Source organism: Petaurus breviceps, unplaced genomic scaffold (genome assembly GCF_028583685.1).
Source record: "Petaurus breviceps papuanus isolate PSGF00001 unplaced genomic scaffold, PetGlider_PUasm1.0 90925, whole genome shotgun sequence".
Lineage (NCBI taxonomy): Eukaryota > Metazoa > Chordata > Mammalia > Diprotodontia > Petauridae > Petaurus > Petaurus breviceps.
Window position 1 is genome coordinate 16568906 of NW_027187380.1, and position 9816 is coordinate 16578721.

The 9816-nt window shown below is 39.7% G+C and overlaps 1 protein-coding gene across 5 annotated transcripts in view; it reads left to right on the forward strand.

The window, feature by feature from the left end:
* The window catches only part of SLC39A11 (solute carrier family 39 member 11), a 564681-nt gene that overhangs the window by 482066 nt on the left and 72799 nt on the right, over positions 1–9816 (forward strand). The window lies entirely within an intron of this gene.

Here is a 9816-nt window from a genome sequence, read left to right on the forward strand (position 1 = left end):
ATTTGAATGTGTAATAGCATTGTGGTATGGTAGGAAACTTATTCAAGAGATTATAAAAGCTACAATATACATATTTTTGTACAATATACTTTTGTACACATACTTTTCTGTGCACATACTTTTCAGTACAAGTAATTGTCTATGAAAAATGCAATGTGTCTAGATTGCCCAAGGAAAGGGGGTAGGGGGAAGGAACATTTTAAACCAATGCTTGTAGACTTTCACCCTGTGTTGACATCTGTTTAGTTCCATCACTGCAGAATTCATAACAGCTGCCCCCCTTATCCTGTTCTTAAAAATTATCAGTTATTGTGCCAGTTTCTTTTGATATGTCATTTTATCAGTTGGTTTGCAAAGTAACAAGTATTCTTTCATGTCAGTTTTAATCACACATAAGTAATCAAATAAGCATCTTTAACTACATCTATTGCTTTATCTACTTACAGTGAAAATCAGAAATATTTTAGTTTATCAATTAATTGATTGCAGTAGACAGTTCTCCTTCCTACTGTATTAATATGGAAGCCAAAGTTGCTTTGTATAGGATTCGTCAAGCCTCATTTCCACCATCTCAATAGCTTCAAGTAGTACCAATGTTTTTTTCTTATCAGATAAGACTTTTTATACTTAGCAATTGTGTGAGCATCTTAATCTTTTGCAAGCAATTCTTTTTTGATAGCATCAGCATGGTTTTTGAAAGTTTGGTTTTCCTTTTAAAAGCATCTAATTTTTTTTTCTGGAAAATTCTGTCACCAACATTCTGCATGTACACTTGTAAAATATGATTTTGTTTATTAGGTTACATGCTATCTTTAGCTAAAGCGTTTGAACAAAGCAAACACAATGTAATTTTTTTCTTTCCTTCAGTAACAGTACTTGTGAATCATTATGATAAATATAGTGGTTGATTATATTTTCTGCATTTGAGCTTTCAGGTTTGCATTTCTGTATTTCAGCTACTTAAACTGTCTCAATTGCTATTGCTTATACTATTTTAGCTGCTCAGTAGATTTCTTCAAACAGGTTATGTGTTTATCCATTACAAAGGGATACTATTTCACTTAAAAATCAGAGAGGATAAATTTAACACATAAAATTAAAATTTAATTGTCAAACTCTTCTGATGGTTATAAATATTCATAAATTATTTCCATTTTTTGAAGTTGCAATTTTCCTCCTTTATTCTTTATTATATGGAATGACTTGCTGGTGGGCAGAAGGAGAGATATATTTGGAAAAACAATAAGTGAATGAATGAACAGATAAATAGGATCATAGCTCTAGTTCTAAGGTACTCAGATGTCATCTACTCCAAAACCCTTATTTTATAGTTGAGGAAACTGAGGCCCAGAGAGGTCAAGTCAACAAACATATTAAGTACCTACTGTGTAACAGGCATTATACTTAGTGCTGAGAATACACTAAGTATAATGCCCGCCCCCCCCCAAAAAAAAACAATCCAGTCCTTCTCATTGGAGTTAAGTGGTTTGCCCAAATCCACAAATGTCAAAAGAGGATTTGAATCCAAATCTTCTGACTTCAGAATCATTGCCCTTTCTTCTGTGCCACACAAAAGATGTTGATAGTTTTTTAAAATAAATTTTGCCATTTAAGGGGAATCACTTATTATATTATACTCAACCAAAGTGAATGATGTCAGGAAATAAAATGGATATCAAGGGACCTTTAACTTCCACACTAAGATTGCTTCACTTAAAATCTGTGTAATTCATATTCAAGTGTAGCAAATGGCCCAGTGATACAACTCACCTGTGTGTTAGGAGCCATCACCAACTGATAGCGATGGGGGCAAACCAGGCCTTTGTCAAGCTTCAGCATATGCCTGACTCAGATTTGACCTTGTTTGCACATTCTGTGTTAAATAACTGTGGTGCCATATTCACTGCCATTGGAGTGAATTCACTCTGTTAGTCTTGCTTTTGTTGACTTAGAATTTAACTTTGTTTTCACTGAAAAAAAAAAGAATGCATTTATCTGGGAGTTGTACTTGAAAATATCCTTTTGTTCATCTTCGGACAGTCAGGAAGCAACACCTGGAAGTTTGGAAAGCTATGTTTTACAGGATTGGTGTGGGAAAAAAAGTGTTATGTTGATCTTAGAGTGCTTTTGAACAATAGAGATTCAGTTTTCGGTAGCCCTTGAACGTTGATGAAGCACTTTTCTCCCAGTACTCCCTATGAGTTAAGCAGTGCAAATGTTATTACATCCATTTTACAGACGAGCATACTGAGGCTCTGAGAATGGACATGACTGACTCATTCAGGATGATAGAAATAGTAAGTGTTTGAGTCTAGATTTACGCCATGGGTCCTTACTGCACGCTCATTGACGTCTTCTGACATGCTGGCTCCCCTGTGAGCTACTGGTTTTTTGTTATTGTTATGACCAAATGTCATTCTGACTCCTAGACCAGTGCTCTGTCTACTATACTTGCCTCCTACTGTGCCATCCTCACCTTTGGTTAAGAAGTACTACACATCTTTGTCTCTGCTAAGAAATGAAACCCAAGCAGGGAAAGCAGTAGAAGCACTCCAAAAACCACTGAAGAGCAGTGTCCAGTGATGTGTGGCACAACTGTGCGTGGCTGGGAAACCCTGGAATGCGACCATAGCAACTTAATAGCAATCCAGAATTGAGGGGAGTGGGAACCAGAGGAGATGCTTTTTTTAAAGCCAGGGCTGGAATTAGTGTCCACAAGCAAAAAAGAGACTAAGAAAGGTCTATACAGGTATACAGTATAAAAGGGACTACTGACTCCCTGGGTCTTGGTGGTCACACTCATACCGAAGACAGCAGTGTCAGCTCCACTTATCAAGGACAATAGCATATGATGCTTCATGAGCAGACAGCAAACTGATGTATGTTGACGGAAAGCTAAAAGTTGAGTTTGCCTAATACAGGGTAGCTGTACAAACTCATAGTCCACAGATCGGGCAATGGTGATCAACTTCTTCTCATGTCTTTGTGTTAATGCCTTTAAAAAAAAAGATTTTAAAATGTGATCTGCTGAATATCATATCTATTTAATCCTGCTTATCCACTTCTGTTTTCATCAAGGATACCCTCAATTCATGTGTAGATCATCCTCACAAAAAATTTTGTAGAGAAAATGGTTAGTAGCGACTGGTGTTCTCTCAAATACTATTTTTTCCAGGCATTATATAATCTGTGATTTTTTCCTAATTATTTCCAGCTTTTCTAGTGATAATATATAGCTATGGATTCCAGAGCACCACAGTCTGCAGAATCAAAATTTCAAGTCACCAGTAGGCAATGGATAACCATATAGAAATAGACAAAAAGTGATATAAAAGTTTTCACCTAGGAGAGATGGGCTGGCCCCATAGCAACAGTGAAGGAAAACAGACAGTCTTCATGCTACATGAATGTAAAAAGACCTAGACTAGAAGAAGACTGAGAAATATGGCAGCAGGTGCAGGTCTGGAGCATGGGAAATAGGACAGGTTCTCTGACAGCAGAGTTAATTTCAGAATCTTTAAGTCTCAGGCTCTTAGCCTTTTTTTTCCAGACATGCTGACCAAGAGCCAGAGCTTATGGGTGGGATCAGACCAAGAGGGAAGGACAAGAAATCGATCAGCAAACTTTTATTAATCAACAAACATTACTATATGCCAGATACTATGCTACGTGCTAGGGACACAAATTAGGAAGCTTATATTAGAATCTACCTTGGCCCGGGTTATTATAAGAATCAAATGAAAAATCTTTATAAAATTTAAAAAGTGATTTTAAATGATTTTGTACTAAGGTACAGTGCCTGGAACATAGTAGGTGCTATATATATATATATATATATATATATATATATATTTATTCCTTTCCTTATAGTCTATTAAGTGAGATAACATGTACATATATGATATGCAAAATAAATAAAAGGCAATTTGGAGAGGAGAGTACCTTAGCAGCTGGGGGATGAATCATATAAGACTTCATGTAGAAGGTGGTGCTTGAGTTGAGTTTTGACAGTAACAAGGATTCTAAGGCATGGAAGAAGAGAGTTGGATGCCTTCCAGGAACAGAGTATGACCAGTGCAAAGGAGGGTGTTGATAGGATGAGATGTTTGCTCTGGTGTCTGTGGGGAGAAGAGCTTCAATGTAGGGAGACCCACTGGAAGGTTATTTTGAGGTGAGAGGCAGTGAGGGCCATGTGAGTGGAGTGGGGTGGGAATATATATGAGAGATGCTGTAAATGGCAGGGTTTGGCAGCTGATTTGTAGGGTGAGGGAGATTCAAAGACAACACTGAGGTTGTGAGCTTGGGTAACTGGAAAGAAAGTGGTGCCCTTAACAGAAAGAGGAAAGCCAAGAAGACAGGTGGATTGGAAGGAAAAGGTCAGTAAAAGCTGCACTTTTCCAAAGGATGAACAGTGACCTGAGTCCCTGGAAATCCACCTGGTGCTGTTGTCTGCAAGGGAATTCACTCTCTCCTGCCCCTGGTGAAGTGAGACCTTTCCCCTTCCCCTTCTGGAGTCTTTTCTCCAGCATAGCTTTTGCCATGAGTTCTGCATTGTAAACAGAAATTAAGCAAGCTGAAACTTGGGTCAAGAGCTGAGGGAAAACAGAAACAGGATAAATTAAAAACCTCTCTGACAGGCAAGAGTGAACAAGCTGAAATGCATTTTGTCTTCCTCGAGCTTGTTTACCAATAGGCCGATGGCCCCTTGTCTGGTTTTTATGCTTTGTTGAGTTTGCAATGTGTTTCTTGTCCTCTTTCTGCCAGGAAAGAAAATCTCTCTTAAGAGCATGGCAAAGTGGGTAAGATTTTCCTTTTGTTCCAGTGGGAAACAGAAGAAAGTCAGGAATTCCATCTGTAATGCAGGTTTCTAGAGGAAGTTGATTCTTTTCATAAAGACAGCCCAGGCAAGGAGGGCAGAAACCCATGGAATATGATAACTTTAGTTCCCGGGGTCCCCTTTGGGGACAAGCCCATTCAGGAGAACCGCAGGGATTCAGGTTCCAACCTTCATCCAAGAAAAATTGTTTCAGGAAACTGAACAAATCGCGTGTGAGTAACTTAATCAGCAGGAAAACAAATATGACTACATTAGGCTATTGAAGCCTGGGAGGAGGCTGTAAATGTCTCTGGCACTTTTTACCCTGTTTGGCTGCTACAAGCACATGCAAATCAGGTTTTGTGGGAAAGTCAAGAAGTCTGGGCCACCACGTGTCATGAGAGGAAATGAGGAGCCACCGAGGATTTTCTCATGAGGCCAAGTGATGGGATTAGAGACTGTGCAGCCTATAATGGCGTCATTGAGGTGGGGTGATGAAGCCAAACTTCTTCTTGGTGTAAGGTAACTCAGTGTTGAAGTGTTTATTGTGTGCAAGTCACTGTGCAAATCCCTCCCCCCTGGAGCACCCCACTTTAGGCACAGGAACCAGGAGCAAGCTCAGCCAAAGTAATTCAGATAAATAGCTCTTATTGTTGTATGTTTACTCATTTGCTTCGTTGTCATATGCAGGGCATGTGTGTGCTTAACACCAACATTAAACATGACCCAATACCGTGTACATCCCCCATGTACATCGTAACCACTCAAGGCCAAGACATAAGGATGTTGTTGCCCTGTGCCTCCTATCCTCTCCCAGTCTTTCCACCAAAATTACTCTACTAATTACACAATCTTCTCATGCCAACTTCTCATGCTAACTCACAGCTCAGCGTAACCCTCAACCCTCTCTAATACATGATGCCCTCTTAGCACCAAGGCCAGTTTTTAAGACATTATCTGTCACCCTCCATCAATAGTCTGCCCATTTTACTTATAGGGCCATGAGATCATGGGATCATTGATTTAAACTGAAAGAGAAGTGAAGCCATAAAATCCACTACCATCCCATCTTACAGGTGAAGAAACTGGGGCACAGAGAGTTTAAGTGACATGTGCAGCAAAGGTCACACAGCTAGTAAATCTCCAAGATGGTATCTAATAGGCCTTCCTGACTCAAGGTCCAGTGCCTTTATTCAGTACACCACCCTGTCTCTTGGTCCTTCCGCTCATGTGGGACTCCAATTACTGCCCTCCCCACCTCCCTCCACAGGGAGGAAACTCTATAGCTAAGAAGGGCAGCACCTGTATATCTGTTGTTTCTTCACTCCAGTGATCCACAGAACTCCACTCTTCTGAATTTTGTTTATATTTTCCATATGAATTAGTCACACACTTCCCCCCCCTTCAATACAAAAGTAACAAAATACTTCAATATTTCAGTTACCCAGTTTTAATATTTAGTTATCCAAAGGTATTTAGGTTGGTTTTCAATAATGGCAATAAATTTCATGAGTTGCCATGACTGAAAAAAAATTCATTGGCAGTTGGCTTTCTGGCCATGTTTCTCCATGATTAGTTAAGCAGCTTCTTAGAAAACTTATGATTACTGAGGCCATTCTCAAAGCCTTCCCAATATGGTAGAACCTTCTAGATCTCATGCTCCACTGGCATAGCCCTTGACAACCTGGGTCATTTCTCTATACCGTATGAGGCATCAGAGTAGGACTTTTGTGAACTAGTACTCTGTTCAGTGTCCCTCTGATAATGAACATCAAAGAAATAAAACAAGGAGATGTATTCACTCAGCAAAAGTATTCACTGCAATGATGGAGGAGATCCGGGGCAGAATATAAATCAAGGAAGAAATCTCTGTGGATAATGAGGTCTTCAAAATGCTCCCATTTGTAGATGATACTAAATTGTCTTGGGGCATTGTACAGCCTTTTGGAAGTGATTTTTAGGAATTTGGTCTTTCAATGCATACAAGAAAGACCAAGTAGATGAAGAATGTCTGTTGCCCAGATTTCAACATGCATTTGAATGGACACCCAATGAAGCTTGTCTAACAGTGTGTATATCTGGGACAGAGAGTACAAAGAGGCAATGAACTTGGCCTAGAATCGAAAGAAAGGAAGAAGGTGAACTAGATTCCTCTTGGAAAATTCCAGAGCTCTTTTACAGACCTCAACCTTTATGAAAAAGCAAGGGCCCATCTTTTCAATACTAGTGCTTTACTGGTAGAGCTATAAGATGGAGAGAGATGGAATACTACCATCTCCCAAGAAATAAGGCGAGTATCACACAGAGGACAATGGAAAGGCACATGGTGAGTGTGAGCAGGCTGCACCAAAGAACCGATGAGGAGCTCTGAAGAATGAGAGTAATGAATTGTATAACAGAATGAGAAGATGAGCTGATCATAGAGAGAACAAGGGATGACAGGTGTTGGGGGCCCCTCATGATGTCAGGAATAAGCAAGGAAGGTCTCAAACACATTGGGCGGACCATCTCTTGGGAACTTTGAAGGGACGTGGACAAGCATCTTACAGGATGACCAGCCTGGATGGCTTGAAATCTGCATCATTGAAAGGAGCTCCAAAGCAATGAGATCACAGAGCCATTTGAATATTTGTAGTACAGGTTGCTTTTTTTTTTTTTTACAAATTGAGAATTTGTGGCAACCCTGCACTGAGCAAATCTATCAATGCCATTTTTCCAACAATGTGTGTTCATATATGTTTCCGTGTCACATTTTGTAATTATTATAATATTTCAAAGTTTTTCATTATTATTATGTCTGTTATGGTGATCTATGATCAATGATTTTTTACTGTTACTGTTGTCTTTATTTTGAGGTTCTACAAACGATACCCATATAAGATGGTGAATTTAATAAATGTTATGTGTATTCTGACAGCTCTATGGACTAGCGTCCCCCCCTTTTTGGGGCCTCCCTATTCCCTGAATACAACAATACTGAAATTAGTCCAATTAATAACTCTGCAAGGGCCTTTAAGTATTCTAGTGAAAGGAAGAGTCAATGGGCAAACTTCATTATTGTCTTACTCGAAGGACATGCTATAGCCACTCCAGCCTCCAGCTGAGCTCAGTCGTCCCTTCTCTGAAGCATACAATCTGTAACTGGCTTGTTCATTCATCATCCTCTCCTGTGTCTCTAGAGGTCCTACTCCTGGAAACTACTTCCTCCCTTTCCACCTTCCTCCCTCTCTGTATCTGTATCTATATAGAGAGTGCCTCTGCTCCCTCAACTATACCTGCAGCTCTCTCACTCTTCAAGTGCCAAAAGTAGTCTCTTTCTGGACAAATGACTGGATGCCATAGCTGATGAATATTGCAAAGCACTCCTGCAGGGGTCTCTCCCATGGGCTGCTCTTGGCCTGAACTGAATAGAACTGATGAGCTCTCAAACTGCTTATGCAACTGCCAAATGAATAGCTTTTTCCTTCTTTAGGTATACTTGCTTCATTTCTAGATGCCATGGCTGATAGGGGAGAAACAAGATAAAACCCCTTGCCCCACTTTAGAGGTAAAGATCTAGGTCCTCCTTTCAGTTCTGGCTTTCTCTTCCACTGTCTCCTACTCTCAGATTTAATGAGCCAGCAGGGTTAGTAATTTAAAGCCCTCAAGGACAAGGCAACTTTCAGCTTCACTAATGACATTGCCCCTTTCAATTCAGTCATAAAGATGTTCATATTCTTTAAGGGATCAGTGGGCGTATAATACCTTGTTAACACATTAACACCAAATCATATGATGACGTGTGGTGAGCAAGGGTGGGAGTACCCAAATCTTTCCTCCTTACAGTTGAATATATTGTTGATTTCACCTTAGCTGGAAAGTGGGTAAATGCCCATTCCACTGTGTCCTTTTTCTTTCTTTTCTCTGTTTAATAATAACTATGCTTCCCCTAAGAAGTACTGTAATTAAGAGACCATCATTTTTTCTTATTATGAGTTAGCTATAAAAATTTGCTGCAGACTTAAACTTGAACTCAAAGGGATATCTTAATAGAAAGGAGTCCCTCTGCCCCCTCCCTGAAGCACACAGTCTGTAGGGACATTCACCAACATAAATCAGGGTTTTTCATTATTAGCTCATACTTTTAGGAGAATCTACTGTTGGTAGAAACTCACAAACATTTTGAGAAAAACACTAGAAATAAACAGGAAAAAATGGAGATGTGACAAAAAGGAATTTACAGGCATTCCCAGCTTTTGTGCCTGGTGAATCACCCCAAATGGCTGAACAGATGTGGGGGACCCCCAGGAGGTCATCTCATCTAGCCACCTGCCTTAGAACTACATACCCAAGCATCTGGGGAATGTGGCCTTTTTTCTGCTCTTAAAGATTCACAGCCCTTTTTTTTTCACTTAAGATAGCCTCCCTAAGGGGAGAGAAAACATTCAGAGCTCCCTGTTAAGTACCACATGAGGGATTGAAGAACAGATAGCAGCTATTTACCCTCTGGGAAACAACAGTCTAATTGGAGAGACAGGAGGTGAGAGAGACTAGAGAATTATGAATCAGCACACAAGCAAGTACAAATTAGTGGAGTTCCCGCTAAGGAAATAAATGCTGAGTGATCAGAGAGTACTATGGATTATCTGGCTCTCTTCTTCATAGTTTTTTGTATTTTTTTTTTTCAAAAACGTACATACTTTTTGAATGTTCTAGTTGAGCTTTGAGGGTTTTTTTTATCTTATTATTATTATTATTTTTTGTTTTGAATCACATTTATTTCCAGACATATCCTTTCCTTGCTCATTGAGCCATCCAAGAAAGATTAAAAAGAAAGAAAGGAAAAAAGCTGTTTAAGAGAACCAACCCAGGGAGGCAACTGGGTGAGGCTACCTGGCCTGATTCCTACTCCCTCAAATCACATTTGCTATTCAGGATGTCAAGGACATGAAGGTTGCAGAGAAGACCATCGTGTCTCTCTCTCTCTCTCTCTCTCTCTCTCTCTCTCTCTCTCTCTCTCT